General features: G+C 46.3%; 1 long non-coding RNA gene across 1 annotated transcript; it reads right to left on the minus strand.

The window, feature by feature from the left end:
- Positions 1–4,087: 4,087 nt before the first annotated feature.
- On the minus strand, positions 4,088–7,732 carry LOC122941756. The gene is made up of 3 exons (XR_006390518.1): positions 7,637–7,732; positions 5,095–5,137; positions 4,088–4,108 (listed from the first exon to the last, which is right to left on the minus strand). It is a non-coding gene; the product is annotated as an uncharacterized LOC122941756 (long non-coding RNA).
- Between the last annotated feature and the right edge of the window lie 10,725 nt (positions 7,733–18,457).

Below are 18,457 nucleotides of genomic sequence, written 5' to 3' on the forward strand. Positions count from 1 at the left end.
GGGGTCACCACATACTGAGCTTAGTGCGCGATATTGAGGGACACCACATAGCAGATTTGAGTGTGCGATATTAAGGGACACAACATAGCAGAGCTGAGTGCACGATATTAAGGGACACCACATAGCAGAGCTGAGTGCACAATATTGGAGTCACCACAAACAGAGCTGAGTGCGCGATATTAGAGTCACCACAAAGCAGAGCTGAGTGTGGGATAGTGAGATACACTACATAGCAGAGCTGAGTGTGCGATATTGGGGTCACCACAATAGAGCTGAGTGCGGGATATTGGAGTCACCACATAGCAGGGCTGAGTGCTCGATAGTGTGGGACACCACATAGCAGAGCTCAGTGCGTGATATTGGGGTACACCACAGAGCTGAGTGCTAAATATTGAGGAACACCACATAGCAGAACTTAGTGCGCGATATTGGGGGCATTACATAGCAGTGCTGAGTGCGCAATATTGAGGGACACCATATAGCAGATTTTAGTGTGCGATATGAGGGTCACCACATAGCAGAGCTGAGTGCGCGATATTGGGGTCACCACAATAGAGCTGAGTGCGGGATATTGGAGTCACCACATAGCAGAGCTGAGTGCGTGATAGTGAGGGACACCACATATCAGGCCTGAGTGCGTGATATTAGGGTACACCACAGAGCTGAGTGCTGGATATTGAGGAACACCACATAGCAGAGCTTAGTGCGCGATATTGGGGTCACCACATAGAAGAGCTAAGTGCGCGATATTGAGGGACACCACATAGCAGAATTGAGTGTGTGATATTGGGGTCAACACATACTGAGCTGAGTGCGCGATATTGAGGGACACCACATAGCAGATTTGAGTGCGCGATATTGAAGGACACCACATAGAAGGGCTGAGTGCGCAATATTGGGGTCACCACATAGCAGAGCTCAGTACGCGATATTATGGGACACAACATAGCAGAGCTGAGTGCGCGATATTGAGGGACACCACATAGCAGAGCTGAGTGCACAATATTGGAGTCACCGCAGAGCTGAGTGAACGATATTGGGGTCACCACAATAGAGCTGAGTGCGGGATATTGGTGTCACCACATAGCAGAGCTGAGTGCGCGATAGTGAGGGACACCAAATAGCAAAGCTGAGTGCGTGAAATTGGGTAACACCACAGAGCTGAGTGCTGGATATTGAGGAACACCACATAGCAGAGCTTAGTGCGCGATATTGGGGTCACCACATAGCAGAGCTAAGTGCGCAATATTGAGGGACACCATATAGCAGATTTGAGTGTGCGATATTGGGGTCACCACATACCAGAGCTGAGTGCGCGATATTGAGGGACACCACATAGCAGAGTTGAGTGTGCGATATTGAGGGACACCACATAGCAGGGCTGAGTGCGCAATATTGGGGTCACCACATAGCAGAGCTGAGTGCGCGATATTAAGGGACACCACATAGCAGTGCTGAGTGCGCGATATTGAGGGACACCACATAGCAGAGCTGACTGCACAATATTGGAGTCACCACATAGGCGAGCTGAGTGTGCGATATTGGGGTCACCACAATAGAGCTGAGTGCAGGATATTGGAGTCACCACATAGCAGAGCTGAGTGCGCGATAGTGAGGGACACCACATAGCAGAGCTGAGTGTGTGATATTGGGGTACACACAGAGCTGAGTGCAGAATATTGGGGACACCACATAGCAGGGCTGAGTGCGCAATATTGGGGTCACCACATAGCAGAGCTGAGTGCGCGATATTAAGGTACACCACATAGCAGTGCTGAGTGCGCGATATTGAGGGACACCACATAGCAGAGCTGACTGCACAATATTGGAGTCACCACATAGGCGAGCTGAGTGTGCGATATTGGGGTCACCACAATAGAGCTGAGTGCAGGATATTGGAGTCACCACATAGCAGAGCTGAGTGCGCGATAGTGAGGGACACCACATAGCAGAGCTGAGTGTGTATTATTGGGGTACACACAGAGCTGAGTGCTGGATATTGGGGAAACCACATAGCAGGGCTGAGTGCGCAATATTGGGGTCACCACATAGTAGAGCTGAGTGTGTGATATTGAGGGACACCACATAGCAGAGCTGAGTGCACGATATTAAGGGTCACCACAAAGCAGAGCTGAGTGCACAAAGCAGAATTGAGTGCGCGATATTGGGGTCACCACATAGCAGAGTTGAGTGCGCGATATTGAGGGACACCACATAGCAGAGCTGAGTGCACAATATTGGAGTCACCGCAGAGCTGAGTGAACGATATTGGGGTCACCACAATAGAGCTGAGTGCGGGATATTGGTGTCACCACATAGCAGAGCTGAGTGCGCGATAGTGAGGGACACCAAATAGCAAAGCTGAGTGCGTGAAATTGGGTAACACCACAGAGCTGAGTGCTGGATATTGAGGAACACCACATAGCAGAGCTTAGTGCGCGATATTGGGGTCACCACATAGCAGAGCTAAGTGCGCAATATTGAGGGACACCATATAGCAGATTTGAGTGTGCGATATTGGGGTCACCACATACCAGAGCTGAGTGCGCGATATTGAGGGACACCACATAGCAGAGTTGAGTGTGCGATATTGAGGGACACCACATAGCAGGGCTGAGTGCGCAATATTGGGGTCACCACATAGCAGAGCTGAGTGCGCGATATTAAGGGACACCACATAGCAGTGCTGAGTGCGCGATATTGAGGGACACCACATAGCAGAGCTGACTGCACAATATTGGAGTCACCACATAGGCGAGCTGAGTGTGCGATATTGGGGTCACCACAATAGAGCTGAGTGCAGGATATTGGAGTCACCACATAGCAGAGCTGAGTGCGCGATAGTGAGGGACACCACATAGCAGAGCTGAGTGTGTGATATTGGGGTACACACAGAGCTGAGTGCAGAATATTGGGGACACCACATAGCAGGGCTGAGTGCGCAATATTGGGGTCACCACATAGCAGAGCTGAGTGCGCGATATTAAGGTACACCACATAGCAGTGCTGAGTGCGCGATATTGAGGGACACCACATAGCAGAGCTGACTGCACAATATTGGAGTCACCACATAGGCGAGCTGAGTGTGCGATATTGGGGTCACCACAATAGAGCTGAGTGCAGGATATTGGAGTCACCACATAGCAGAGCTGAGTGCGCGATAGTGAGGGACACCACATAGCAGAGCTGAGTGTGTATTATTGGGGTACACACAGAGCTGAGTGCTGGATATTGGGGAAACCACATAGCAGGGCTGAGTGCGCAATATTGGGGTCACCACATAGTAGAGCTGAGTGTGTGATATTGAGGGACACCACATAGCAGAGCTGAGTGCACGATATTAAGGGTCACCACAAAGCAGAGCTGAGTGCACAAAGCAGAATTGAGTGCGCGATATTGGGGTCACCACATAGCAGAGTTGAGTGCGCGATATTGAGGGACACCACATAGCAGATTTGAGTGCGCAATATGGAAGGACACCACATAGAAGGGCTGAGTGCGCAATATTGGAGTCACCACATACAGAGCTGAGAGCGCGATATTAAGGGACACAACATAGCAGAGCTGTGTGCGCGATATTGAGGGACACCACATAGCAGAGCTGAGTGCACAATATTGGAGTCACCACAAACAAAGCTGAGTGCACAATATTAGAGTCACCACAAAGCAGAGCTGAGTATGGGATAGTGAGGGACACTACATAGCAGAGCTTAGTGTGCGATATTGGGGTCACCACAATAGAGCTGAGTGCAGGATATTGGAATAATAATATAAAAACTCCAGCAAATAGCGTTGCAAAAAGGAATTTTTTAATAGACATATGCGGCTGTGTAAAATTCATGACGTTTCGGCCATACATTAGCCTTCATCAGACTACAGCAAAACAAAAGGAAAAAAAAGGGGAAAAAAGGGAAAATAATATAAACACATCTTATATATACATATTCATAAAGTGTGCCATGGCAAGTGACATAGAATTGGCACATAAGTATAAAGCAGTGATTCAAGTACAAAAGCAATAGTTGAAAGTCCAGAGAGTTCTGTAATTATGTCCAACAATCCGTGTTCAGACATATCCTTGGTGCAGGTAATGTATTCCAACCCCATCCTCAATGAGAACATGTTAAGGAATATAATGTTCATGTGAACCGCAGTCCATAGAATGTTAACAAGTCCGTGGGCATCAGTAGCGTTACAGAAATGTAGCACAGGTGTTGTCATGATAAGAGATGATATCAACAGTACTAAGATATCCCTATGTTGCAATTTAAATACCAGTATATAGTTAAAACCTGGATACAATGAATTGGCAATGGATCCATGAACAAATGGAAGGGAGAAAGGGGGAGAGGAGAGGGTGAGGGCACAAGGCTAGAGTTGAGGTAAGGAGGATACACACTATATGAAGTATGGCTACAGGTCATATATGCAGTATTGGCTATAGGTCATATAGATTAGTATAGGTCATATAGACTAGTATTGTCCTACCTTATGCCGCTTTAGAGATGGATGTCCAGGATGTGGGCGTTGTGTGAAGTGTGCAGTAGCACTGTCCGGGGTGCGCCTCTGAGATCCAGGACGCGCGCCCTTATTTAAAGGAGTGTGTCCGGTAATGAGGGTCATGGCGCATGCGCGGAGGGTCATGGCGCATGCGCACTGGGTTCCGTTGCGTGTCACGTCTGCGTGTCACGTCTCACTACTGGTTTTAGATAGGATCCGGTGTGTCTGGTATGAGTGCGCTTCAAGCCTCGCTTGAGGTGTTAGTGTTGCGCATGCGCAGATGGTATAAATGCGTATCAAGCCTCGCTGTGAGTGCCATTATGAGTGTACTTGGTATTTGGGGAGTACAGTATCACAATTAGGGTACAATAGGGTAGAATGAAAATGGACTAATCTATGGGGGAGAATAAGACATAGAGGACATAGAAGATAAAAGATAAAAGGACATAAGGGACATAAATATGGATTGATGATAATGATATATGACAAATGGACATATAGAAAAAAGACATTAGACCGTCATAGGAGATATCAGGAAAATAATCTATAATAACATGAAGACATGGATACTATACCATAACGTGAAAAGGATACTATGGATGACCCAACGTAGTGAAGGGTGGTGCGACTAATTCATCTAAAAAGGAACAACAGAATACATAAGAAAGTGGTAGAGACTATGTTGACACATACTACTGTTGATATAGATAGGCATATATTAAAAAATAGAGGTGTCTAGGTTTCAGAGTAACTGGACGTGGGGGGAGGTTTTTTTTAAAGAGAAAGGAACGGATTACAAAATGTCAGATAGAAATAGGGTATACTCTATTGGGTATCAAGGTCTGGTATCTGTTATAGTGTAGCGGTTAGTTCAGATAAGGCTATGTATTTCATAGTCCCTATTTAATCCTTTGGGTTCCAGACTATCAAGTGTATGAATCCAATATGCTTCCCTCTTTTTTAATAATTTGATTCTATCGCCTCCCCTCCTACTGGGTGTCACCTGTTCGATTACTCGATATTTGAGTTGTGAGAGATTGTGGCCTGCTGATTCGAAATGTGCTGGTACCGGAAGTAATAGGTTTTTACGTCTAATATTAGATTTGTGTTGGCATATGCGATCGCGTATTTTTTGGGTTGTTTCCCCTACATATATCTTGCCACAGGGACACTTTAATAAGTACACTACGAAATTGGTTTCACATGTAAAGAAACCGCGTATTGGAAAGCTTTTGCCTGACTGTGGGTGATGGAATTGGGGTCCTTTTAAAACATTCGAGCACTGGGCGCAATGTATGCAGGGAAAAGTTCCTGTCTTTTGTTTCTGTATAAAAGTCTGTCTATGGATGGTCTTAGTTGGGCCTATATCAGCCTTCACAATTAGGTCCCGTAAATTTTTGGGCCGGCGTGTACAAGGTAGTATGGGGTTTTTAAATTCACTAATATCTGGGTAGGCTTTTTGTAACAGGGGCCAGTGGTTCCTAATGCTATTGATTATTTTGTTAACACTTGGGTGGAAGGTGTGGACAAATGGTATCCTATTGGTTATCCCTGATTGTTTTTTTGTTATTTTGGGTTTAATTGTTTCATGGAGAAGGTGTTGGGGGTAGCCACGCGTTAGGAATCGCTGTTTCATTTCCGTTAATCTGATTTGTTGAAGTGGGACTGTTTTGACTATGCGGCGTATCCGTTCAAATTGGGAATGTGGGAGTGACTTTTTTGTATTTATAGAGTGAAAACTGGAAAAGTGTAATAGGCTATTACGGTCTGTAGATTTTCTGTATAGATCTGTGGTAAGGGAACCATCTGGAAGTTTGGTAACCATGGTGTCAAGGAAGTTGATGGAATCAGAATGGTAGTGTATGGTAAATTGTAATTCCGGGTGAATAGAATTCAGAAATGTGTGAAATTCCACCAGGGAGTCCAATGTGCCATCCCATATGCAAAAAATATCGTCGATATAACGCTTCCATGTGAGTACTTGTGTAAAGGATGAGTGTGGGTAAACATAGGTCTCTTCAAAATCTGACATATACGAATTTGCATAAGGGGGCGCCACATTGGACCCCATGGCGGTACCCTGTTGTTGTAGGTAATAGTTGTCCTGGAAAAGGAAAAAATTATTCAATAGGACGAGCTCAAGTAGATCCATGTAGAAATCAATTAACTTGGGTTGTATATCTTGTGAGGAAAGGAGTTTACGAGCTGCATGTAGGCCTTTTGGATGTTGAATGGATGTGTATAGACTAACAACGTCCCATGTGACTAGGAGGGTATTAGTGGATAGTGGGGGTAGATTGTCAAGTAGTCTTAAAAAGGAGGATGTGTCGAGTAGAAATGATTTAGTGTTTCTAATGATTGGAGTGAATACTTTTTCAAGCATGATGGATAGGGGTGAGAGTACAGAGTCGGTAGAGGCCACGATCGGTCGGCCTGGGGGATTCAAAAGATCCTTATGTACTTTGGGTAGTACATAAATGACTGGCATAATGGGATTAGGTTTAGATAGGAAGGTCACTATCGACTCGTCAATTACCCCCAATCCAAGGTGATGTTGTAAAACTGATTGTATTTTTTCTGTCACAGATTTGGTCGGGTCTTTGGGTAGTTTAATGTATACGGATTGATCATTGAGTTGACGATTGATTTCGTCAATGTATTTGTGTTTGTCCATGACAACCAGGGCCCCTCCCTTGTCCGCTGGTTTGAGGACAAGGTCTTTCTTCCGTATGAGAGTTGAAAGAGCTTGTCTTTCCGTATTATCTAGGTTGTGCATAAATTTATATTTGCCCATAGCTAGGTTTTTCCTAAACTGGGACATGTCTCGTTGGATAAGGGTAATAAAGGTCTCAATGGCTGGTTGGGTCTTGGGGGGTGTATAATGACTTTTATTGCGTAAGCCTAGGTCACGGATAGATATCCCTGATTTTGGTAACCGGTCTTCTCTATTAGTATTGGTAGGATTGCCAGAAAAATGGACCTTAAGTCTGATGTTCCTAAATAGTCTCTGTAGATCTATATCAAGTTGGAAGGTATCCAACTGATTAGATGGACAGTAAGAGAGCCCTTTCTCTAGTAAGGACATTTCCGCCGGCCCTAGTGTATGTGAGGATATGTTAATCACTAGTGATTGTACCTGTGATCTTGTGACGATGCCGGAATATTCCCGTGTAGTGGTGTTGGTTTGTCCTCTTTGGCTTTGACTTTGGCCTCTTCTGCCCTGCGATCGCCGTTGTCGGTTGTCTGGTCTGTATTGGAAGTTAGTGTCGCCACTAGAGCCTGACTGAGCTGAATCCCTCGATGATGACCGTTTATTGGTGTAATTGAACCGGTTGTTGGTGGTATCTGACCATCTGTAGACTCGGTTGTGTCTGTAGTCTTCAGTATCCCTGAAAAATTTGTTCCTTTTTGTTGTCTCCACTTCTTTTCGTTGCTGTGTCAAGGATGTTGTTATTTTTTCTTTCAGTTGATTGTAGTCTTCTGGTGTTATAATGTCTTGCAGTTGTTCTTCGATTGTATGAATTTCTGTTTTAGTTGTACTGATGGCGTTATGCAGATATGAGAGGGTAAGAGTCATCAAGTCGAAGGAGCACTTATTTAGTATTTGTTCAAATTTTTCACAGTATTCCTGATTTTCTTTGAAAAACGTCGGTCTAGTGCGTATACGTAACCCACGTGGAATGCGTTGTACCTTCAGGTATTCGGCTATTGTGACGCTGTGCAATTCATAGTTGAGCAATCGTCGAGATTCTCGCTCTAGGTCACGTGCCTTGAATTCGGAAGGCGGTGTTTGTAAAAAATTCCCGGAAAGTTGTACTTGGGACAAGATTTCAGAAATCTCCTCCTGTTGGTATGATAATGTGCCACTTGCCATGGTTATGCAGGTGCACCACTCCGTCAGGGAGAGTAAATGTATAAGCAAAACTTCGTGGCACTCTGCCGTCCGTTTGCCGCTGGAAGTCGGGTTCCCATCCCGTTTCAGTAATAATATAAAAACTCCAGCAAATAGCGTTGCAAAAAGGAATTTTTTAATAGACATATGCGGCTGTGTAAAATTCATGACGTTTCGGCCATACATTAGCCTTCATCAGACTACAGCAAAACAAAAGGAAAAAAAGGGAAAATAATATAAACACATCTTATATATACATATTCATAAAGTGTGCCATGGCAAGTGACATAGAATTGGCACATAAGTATAAAGCAGTGATTCAAGTACAAAAGCAATAGTTGAAGGTCCAGAGAGTTCTGTAATTATGTCCAACAATCCGTGTTCAGACATATCCTTGGTGCAGGTTATGTATTCCAACCCCATCCTCAATGAGAACATGTTAAGGAATATAATGTTCATGTGAACCGCAGTCCATAGAATGTTAACAAGTCCGTGGGCATCAGTAGCGTTACAGAAATGTAGCACAGGTGTTGTCATGATAAGAGATGATATCAACAGTACTAAGATATCCCTATGTTGCAATTTAAATACCAGTATATAGTTATAACCTGGATAAAATGAATTGGCAATGGATCCATGAATAAATGGAAGGGAGAAAGGGGGAGGGGAGAGGGTGAGGGCACAAGGCTAGAGTTGAGGTAAGGAGGATACAGAGGATACACACTATATGAGTGACTTTCCCAATTTGAACGGATACGCCGCATAGTCAAAACAGTCCCACTTCAACAAATCAGATTAACGGAAATGAAACAGCGATTCCTAACGCGTGGCTACCCCCAACACCTTCTCCATGAAACAATTAAACCCAAAATAACAAAAAAACAATCAGGGATAACCAATAGGATACCATTTGTCCACACCTTCCACCCAAGTGTTAACAAAATAATCAATAGCATTAGGAACCACTGGCCCCTGTTACAAAAAGCCTACCCAGATATTAGTGAATTTAAAAACCCCATACTACCTTGTACACGCTGGCCCAAAAATTTACGGGACCTAATTGTGAAGGCTGATATAGGCCCAACTAAGACCATCCATAGACAGACTTTTATACAGAAACAAAAGACAGGAACTTTTCCCTGCATACATTGCGCCCAGTGCTCGAATGTTTTAAAAGGACCCCAATTCCATCACCCACAGTCAGGCAAAAGCTTTCCAATACGCGGTTTCTTTACATGTGAAACCAATTTCGTAGTGTACTTATTAAAGTGTCCCTGTGGCAAGATATATGTAGGGGAAACAACCCAAAAAATACGCGATCGCATATGCCAACACAATTCTAATATTAGACGTAAAAACCTATTACTTCCGGTACCAGCACATTTCGAATCAGCAGGCCACAATCTCTCACAACTCAAATATCGAGTAATCGAACAGGTGACACCCAGTAGGAGGGGAGGCGATAGAATCAAATTATTGAAAAAGAGGGAAGCATATTGGATTCATACACTTGATAGTCTGGAACCCAAAGGATTAAATAGGGACTATGAAATACATAGCCTTATCTGAACTAACCGCTACACTATAACAGATACCAGACCTTGATACCCAATAGAGTATACCCTATTTCTATCTGACATTTTGTAATCCGTTCCTTTCTCTTTAAAAAAACCCTCCCCCCACGTCCAGTTACTCTGAAACCTAGACACCTCTATTTTTTAATATATGCCTATCTATATCAACAGTAGTATGTGTCAACATAGTCTCTACCACTTTCTTATGTATTCTGTTGTTCCTTTTTAGATGAATTAGTCGCACCACCCTTCACTACGTTGGGTCATCCATAGTATCCTTTTCACGTTATGGTATAGTATCCATGTCTTCATGTTATTATAGATTATTTTCCTGATATCTCCTATGACGGTCTAATGTCTTTTTTCTATATGTCCATTTGTCATATATCATTATCATCTATCCATATTTATGTCCCTTATGTCCTTTTATCTTTTATCTTCTATGTCCTCTATGTCTTATTCTCCCCCATAGATTAGTCCATTTTCATTCTACCCTATTGTACCCTAATTGTGATACTGTACTCCCCAAATACCAAGTACACTCATAATGGCACTCACAGCGAGGCTTGATACGCATTTATACCATCTGCGCATGCGCAACACTAACACCTCAAGCGAGGCTTGAAGCGCACTCATACCAGACACACCGGATCCTATCTAAAACCAGTAGTGAGACGTGACACGCAGACGTGACACGCAACGGAACCCAGTGCGCATGCGCCATGACCCTCCGCGCATGCGCCATGACCCTCATTACCGGACACACTCCTTTAAATAAGGGCGCGCGTCCTGGATCTCAGAGGCGCACCCCGGACAGTGCTACTGCACATTTCACACAACGCCCACATCCTGGACATCCATCTCTAAAGCGGCATAAGGTAGGACAATACTAGTCTATATGACCTATACTAATCTATATGACCTATAGCCAATACTGCATATATGACCTGTAGTCATACTTCATATAGTGTGTATCCTCTGTATCCTCCTTACCTCAACTCTAGCCTTGTGCCCTCACCCTCTCCCCTCCCCCTTTCTCCCTTCCATTTATTCATGGATCCATTGCCAATTCATTTTATCCAGGTTATAACTATATACTGGTATTTAAATTGCAACATAGGGATATCTTAGTACTGTTGATATCATCTCTTATCATGACAACACCTGTGCTACATTTCTGTAACGCTACTGATGCCCACGGACTTGTTAACATTCTATGGACTGCGGTTCACATGAACATTATATTCCTTAACATGTTCTCATTGAGGATGGGGTTGGAATACATTACCTGCACCAAGGATATGTCTGAACACGGATTGTTGGACATAATTACAGAACTCTCTGGACCTTCAACTATTGCTTTTGTACTTGAATCACTGCTTTATGTGCCAATTCTATGTCACTTGCCATGGCACACTTTATGAATATGTATATATAAGATGTGTTTATATTATTTTCCCTTTTTTTCCTTTTGTTTTGCTGTAGTCTGATGAAGGCTAATGTATGGCCGAAACGTCATGAATTTTACACAGCCGCATATGTCGATTAAAAAATTCCTTTTTGCAACGCTATTTGCTGGAGTTTTTATATTATTACTGAAACGGGGTGGGAACCCGACTTCCAGCGGCAAACGGACGGCAGAGTGCCACGAAGTTTTGCTTATGCAGGATATTGGAGTCACCACATAGCAGTGCTGAGTGCGCGATAGTGTGGGACACCACATAGCAGAGCTTAGTGCACGATATTGGGGTCATTACATAGCAGTGCTAAGTGCGCAATATTTAGGGACACCACATAGCAGAATTGAGTGCGCGATATTGGGGTCACCACAATAGAGCTGAGTGTGGGATATTGGAGTCACCACATAGCAGAGCTGAGTGCGCGATAGTGAGGGACACCACATAGCAGGTCTGAGTGCATGATATTGGGGTACACCACAGAGCTGAGTGCTGGATATTGAGGAACACCACATAGCAGAGCTTAGTGCGCGATATTGGGGTCACCACATAGAAGAGCTAAGTGCGCGATATTGAGGGACACCACATAGCAGAATTGAGTGCGCAATATTGGGGTCACCACATAGCTGAGCTGAGTGCGTGATATTGAGGGACACCACATAGCAGAGTTGAGTGCGCGATATTGAGGGACACCACATAGCAGTTTTGAGTGCGCGATATTGGGGTCACCACATAGCAGAGCTGAGTGTGCGATATTGAGGGACACCACATCACAGAGCTGAGTGTGCGATATTGGGTCACCACAAAGCAGAGCTGAGTGCACAAAGCAGAACTGAGTGCGGGATATTTGAGTGACTAAATAGCAGGGGGACACCATATAGAAGGGCTGAGTGCGCAATATTTGGGTCACCACATAGCAGAGCTGAGTGCGTGATATTAAGGGACACAAGATAGAAGAGCTGAGTGCGTGATATTGAGGGTCACCACAAAGCAGAGCTGAGTGCGCAATATTGGAGTCAATACAAAGCAGAGCTGAGTGAGCGATAGTGAGGGACACCACATAGGAGAGCTGAGTGTGCAATATTGGGGTCACCACAATAGAGCTGAGTGCGGGATATTGGAGTCACCACATAGCAGGGCTGAGTGCGTGATATTGGGGTACACCATAGAGCTGAGTGCTGGATATTGAGGAACACCACATAGCAGAGCTTAGTGCGCAATATTAGGGTCACCACATAACAGTGCTAAGTGCGCAATATTGAGGGACACCACATAGCAGAATTTAGTGCGCGATATTGGGGTCACAACACTTCAGAGCTGAGTGCGAGATATTTAGGGACACCACATAGCAGAGTTGAGTGCGCAATATTGAGGGACACCACATAGCAGGGCTGAGTGCGCAATATTGGGGTCACCACATAGCACAGCTGAGTGCGTGATATTAAGGGACACCATATAGCAGAGCTGAGTGCGCGATATTGGGGTCACCACATAGCAGAGCTGAGTGCGCGATAGTGAGGGATACCACATAGCAGAGCTGAGTGCGTGATATTGGGGTACACCACAGAGCTGAGTGCTGGATATTGAGGAACACCACATAGCAGAGCTTAGTGCGCGATATTGGTGTCACACATAGCAGAGCTAAGTGCGCGATATTGAGGGACACCACATAGCAGAATTGAGTGCATGATATTGGGGTCACCACATAGCTGAGCTGAGTGCGCGATATTGAGGGACACCACATAGCAGTGTTGAGTGCGCGATATTGAGGGACACCACATAGCAGGGCTGAGTGCGCAATATTTGGGTCACCACATAGCAGAGCTGAGTGTGCGATATTGAGGGACACCACATAGCAGTTTTGAGTGCGCAATATTGGGGTCACCACATAGCAGAGCTTAGTGCGCGATATTGAGGGACACCACATCACAGAGCTGAGTGTGCGATATTGGGTCACCACAAAGCAGAGCTGAGTGCACAAAGCAGAACTGAGTGCGGGATATTTGAGTCACCACAGAGCTGGGTGCGCGATATTGAGGAACACCACATAGCAGAGCTGAGTGCACGATATTGGGGTCACCACATAGCAGAGCTGAGTGCGCGATATTGAGGGACACTACATAGCAGTGTTGAGTGCGCGAAATTGGGGTTACCACATAGCAGAGCTGAGTGCGCCATATTGAGGAACACCACATAGCAGAGTTGAGTGCACGATATTGAGGGACACCTCATAGCAGAGCTGAGTGCGCAATATTGCGGACACCACATAGCAGTGCTGAGTGCGCGATATTGGGGTCACCACATTGCAGATCTGAGTGCACAATGTTGTAGTCACCACAACGCGAGCTGAGTGCGCAATATTGGGGTCGCCACATAGCAGACTGAGTGCGCGATATTGAGGGACACCACATATCAAAATTTAGTGCGTGATATTGAGGGACACAACAAAGCAGGGCTGAGTGCGCAATATTGGGGTCACCACATACAGAGCTGAGTGAGCGATATTGAGGGACAGCACATAGCAGTGCTGAGTGCGCGATATTGGGGTCACCATAAAGCAGTGCTGAGTGTGCGATATTTAGGGACACCACATAGCACAGCTGAGTGCGCGATATTGGTGTCACCACATAGCAGAGCTTAGTGCGCAATATTGGGGGACACCACAAAGAAGAGCTGAGTGCGGGATATTGGAGTCACCACATAGCAGGGCTGAGTGCGCGATAGTGAGAGACACCAGATAGCAGAGCTGAGTGTGCCATATTGGGGTAAAACCACAGAGATGAGTGCTGGATATTCGGGACACCACATAGCAGGGCTGCGTGCGGAATATTGGGGTCACCACATAGCAGAGCTGAGTGCGCGATATTGAGGAACACCACATAGCATAGCTGAGTGCATGATATTGAGGGACACGACATAGCAGTGCTGAGTGCGCGATATTGGTGTCACCACATAGCAGAGCTCAGTGCGCACTATTGAGGGACACCACATAGCAGAGCTAAGTGATCGATATTGGGGTCACCACATAGCAGGGCTGAGTGCGCAATATTGAGGGACAACACATAGAGCTGATTGCGCGATATTGGGGTACACCACACAGCTGTGCTGGATATTGGGGACACCACAGAGCTGAGTGCTGGATATTGGGGACATCACATCACAGAGCTGAGTATGCAATATTGGGGTCACCACATAGCAGAGCTGAGTGTGCGATATTGGGGGACACAACATAGCAAAGCTGAGTGCGCGATATTGGAGTCACCACATAGCAGAGCTGAGAGCAAGATATTGGGGACACCACAGAGCTGAGTGCTGGATATTGAGGAACACCACATAGCAGAGCTTAGTGCGCGATATTGGGGTCACCACATAGCAGAGCTAAGTGTGCGATATTGAGGGATACCACATAGCAGAATTGAGTGCACGATATTGGGGTCACCACATAGATGAGCTGAGTGTGCGATATTGAGGGACACCACATAGCAGAGTTGAGTGTGCGATATTGAGGGACACCACATAGCAGGGCTGAGTGTGCGCAATATTGGGGTCACCACATAGCAGAGCTGAGTGCGCGATATTGAGGGACACCACATAGCAGTTTTGAGTGCGCGATATTTAGGTCACCACATAGCAGAGCTGAGTGCGCGATATTGAGGGACACCACATCACAGAGCTGAATGTGCGATATTGGGTCACCACAAAGCAGAGCTGAGTGCACAAAGCAGAAGTGAGTGTGGGATATTTGAGTCAACACATAGCAGAGCTGAGTAAGCGATATTGAGGAACACCACATAGTAGAGCTGAGTGCGCGATATTGAGGGACACCACATAGCAGAATTGAGTGCGCGACATTGGGGTCACCACATAGCAGAGCTGGGTGCGCCATATTGAGGAACACCACATAGCAGAGTTGAGTGCACGATATTTAGGGACACCTCATAGCAGGGCTGAGTGCGCAATATTGGGGTCACCACAAAGCAGAGCTTAGTGTGCGATACTGGGGTCACCACATAGCAGAGCTGAGTGCTGGATATTGGGGACACCACATAGCAGAGCGGAGTGCGCGATATTGGGGTCACCACATTGCTGATCTGAGTGCACAATGTTGGAGTGACCACAATGCGAGCTGAGTGCGCGATATTGGGGTACACCACAGAGCTGAGTGCTGGATATTGGGGTCACCACATAGCAGAGCTAAGTGCGCAATATTGAGGGACACCACATAGCAGAATTGAGTGCGCGATATTGGGGTCACCACATAGCAGAGCTGAGTGCCCGATTTTGAGGGACACCACATAGCAGAGTTGAGTGCGCGAAATTGAGGGACACCACATAGCAGGGCTGAGTGCGCAATATTGGGGTCACCACATAGCAAGGCTGATTGCGCGATATTAAGGGACACCACATAGCAGGGCTGAGTGCGCAATATTGGGGTCACCACATAGCAGGGCTGAGAGCGCCATATTGAGGGACACCACATAGCAGAGCTGACTGCACAATATTGGAGTCACCACAAAACAGAGCTGAGTGCGCGATATTGGAGTCACTACAAAGCAGAGCTGAGTGTGCGATAGTGAGGGACACCACATAGCAGAGCTGAGTGCGCGATATTGGGGTCACCACAATAGAGCTGAGTGTGGGATATTGGAGTCACCACATAGCAAAGCTGAGTGAGCGATAGTGAGGGACACCACATAGCAGAGCTGAGTGCTTGATATTGGGGCACACCACAGAGCTGAGTGCTGGATATTGGGGAAACCACATAGCAGAATTGAGTGCGCAATATTGGGGTCACCACATAGTAGAGCTGAGTGTGATATATTGAGGGACACCACATAGCAGAGCTGAGTGCACTATATTGGGTCACCACAAAGCAAAGCTGAGTGCACAAAGTAGAACTGAGTGCGAGATATTTGAGTCACCACATAGCAGAGCTGAGTGCGCGATATTGGTGTTACCACATAGCAGAGCTAAGTGCGCGATATTGAGGGACACCACATAGCAGAATTGAGTGCGCGATATTGGGGTCACCACATAGCAGAGTTGAGTGCGTGACATTGAAGGACACCACTTAGCAGGGCTGAGTGCGCGATATTGGGGTCGCCACATAGCAGAGCTGAGTGCGCGATATTGAGGGACACCACATATCAAAATTGAGTGCGTGACATTGAGGGACACCACAAAGCAGGGTTGAGTGCGCAATATTGGGGTCACCACATACAGAGCTGAGTGAGCGATATTGAGGGACAGCACATAGCAGTGCTGAGTGCGCGATATTGGGGTCACCATAAAGCAGTGCTGAGTGATATTTAGGGACACCACATAGCAGAGCTGAGTGCGTGATATTGGGGTCACCACATAGCAGAGCTTAGTGCGCAATATTGGGGGACACCACAAAGCAGAGCTGAGTTCGGGATATTGGAGTCACCACATAGCAGGGCTGAGTGCGCGATAGTGAGAGACACCAGATAGCAGAGCTGAGTGTGCCATGTTGGGGTAAAACCACAGAGATGAGTGCTGGAAATTCGGGACAACACATAGCAGGGCTGAGTGCGGGATATTGGGGTTACCACATAGCAGTGCTGAGTGCGCGATATTGAGGAACACCACATAGCAGAGCTGAGTGCATGATATTGAGGGACACGACATAGCAGAGCTGAGTGCACGATATTTGGGTCACCACATAGCAGAGCTGAGTGCGCACTATTGAGGGACACCACATAGCAGAGCTGAGTGATCGATATTGGGGTCACCACATAGCAGGGCTGAGTGCGCAATATTGAGGAACAACACATAGAGCTGATTGCGCGATATTGGGGTACACCACACAGCTGTGCTGGATATTGGGGACACCACAGAGCTGAGTGCTGGATATTGGGGACACCACATAGCAGAGCTGAGTACGCGATATTGGGGTCATCACATAGCAGAGCTGAGTACGCAATATTGGGGGACACCACATAGCAAAGCTGAGTGCGCGATATTGGAGTCACCACATAGCAGAGCTGAGAGCAGGATATTGGGGTACACCACAGAGCTGAGTGCTAGATATTGGGGACACCACAGAGCTGAGTGCTGGATATTGGGGACACCACATAGCAGTGCTGAGTGTGCGATATTAGGGTACACCACAGAGCTGAATTCAGGATATTCAGGACACCACATAGCAAAGCTGAGTGCGTGATATTGGGGTCACCACATAGCAGTGCTCAGTGCACGATATTGAGGGACAACAAATAGCAGAGCTGAGTGCGCGATATTGGGGTACACCACAGAGCTGTGCTGGATATTGGGGACACCACAGAGCAGCCATGGTAAAGTGTAGTGGGGAGCGGGAGAGCAGCATACTTACCGTCCGTGCGGCTCCCGGGCGCTTCAGAGTGACGTCAGGGCGCCCCACGCGCATGGATGACGTGATCGCATGGCACGTCATCCGTGCGCATGGGGCGGTCTGACGTCATTCTGGAGCGCCTCGGGAGCCGCGCGGACTGTAAGTTTACCGCTCCCCCGCTCCCCGCTACTACTATGGCAACCAGGACTTTAATAGCGTCCTGGCTGCCATAGTAACACTGAAAGCATTTTGAAGACGGATCCGTGATCAAATGCTTTCAGCTCACTTGCGTTTTTCCGGATCCGGCGTGTAATTCCGGCAAGTGGAGTACACGCCGGATACGGACAACGCAAGTGTTAAAAAGGCCTTAACCAGCCATTGTTATACTGCAGAGCAATTGCTCATTCTTGTACAGGGAGTGCAGAGTTATTAGGCAAATGAGTATTTTGACTACATCATCCTCTTTATGCATGTTGTCTTACTCCAAGCTGTATAGACTCGAAATCCTACTACCAATTAAGCATATTAGGTGATGTGCATCTCTGTAATGAGAAGGGGTGTGGTCTAATGACATCAACACCCTATATCAGGTGTGCATAATTATTAGGCAACTTCCTTTCCTTTGGCAAAATGGGTCAAAAGAAGGACTTGACAGCTCAGAAAAGTCACAAATAGTGAGATATCTTGCAGAGGGATGCAGCAC

The sequence above is a fragment of the Bufo gargarizans genome, chromosome 6 (assembly GCF_014858855.1).
Source record: "Bufo gargarizans isolate SCDJY-AF-19 chromosome 6, ASM1485885v1, whole genome shotgun sequence".
Classification (NCBI taxonomy): domain Eukaryota; kingdom Metazoa; phylum Chordata; class Amphibia; order Anura; family Bufonidae; genus Bufo; species Bufo gargarizans.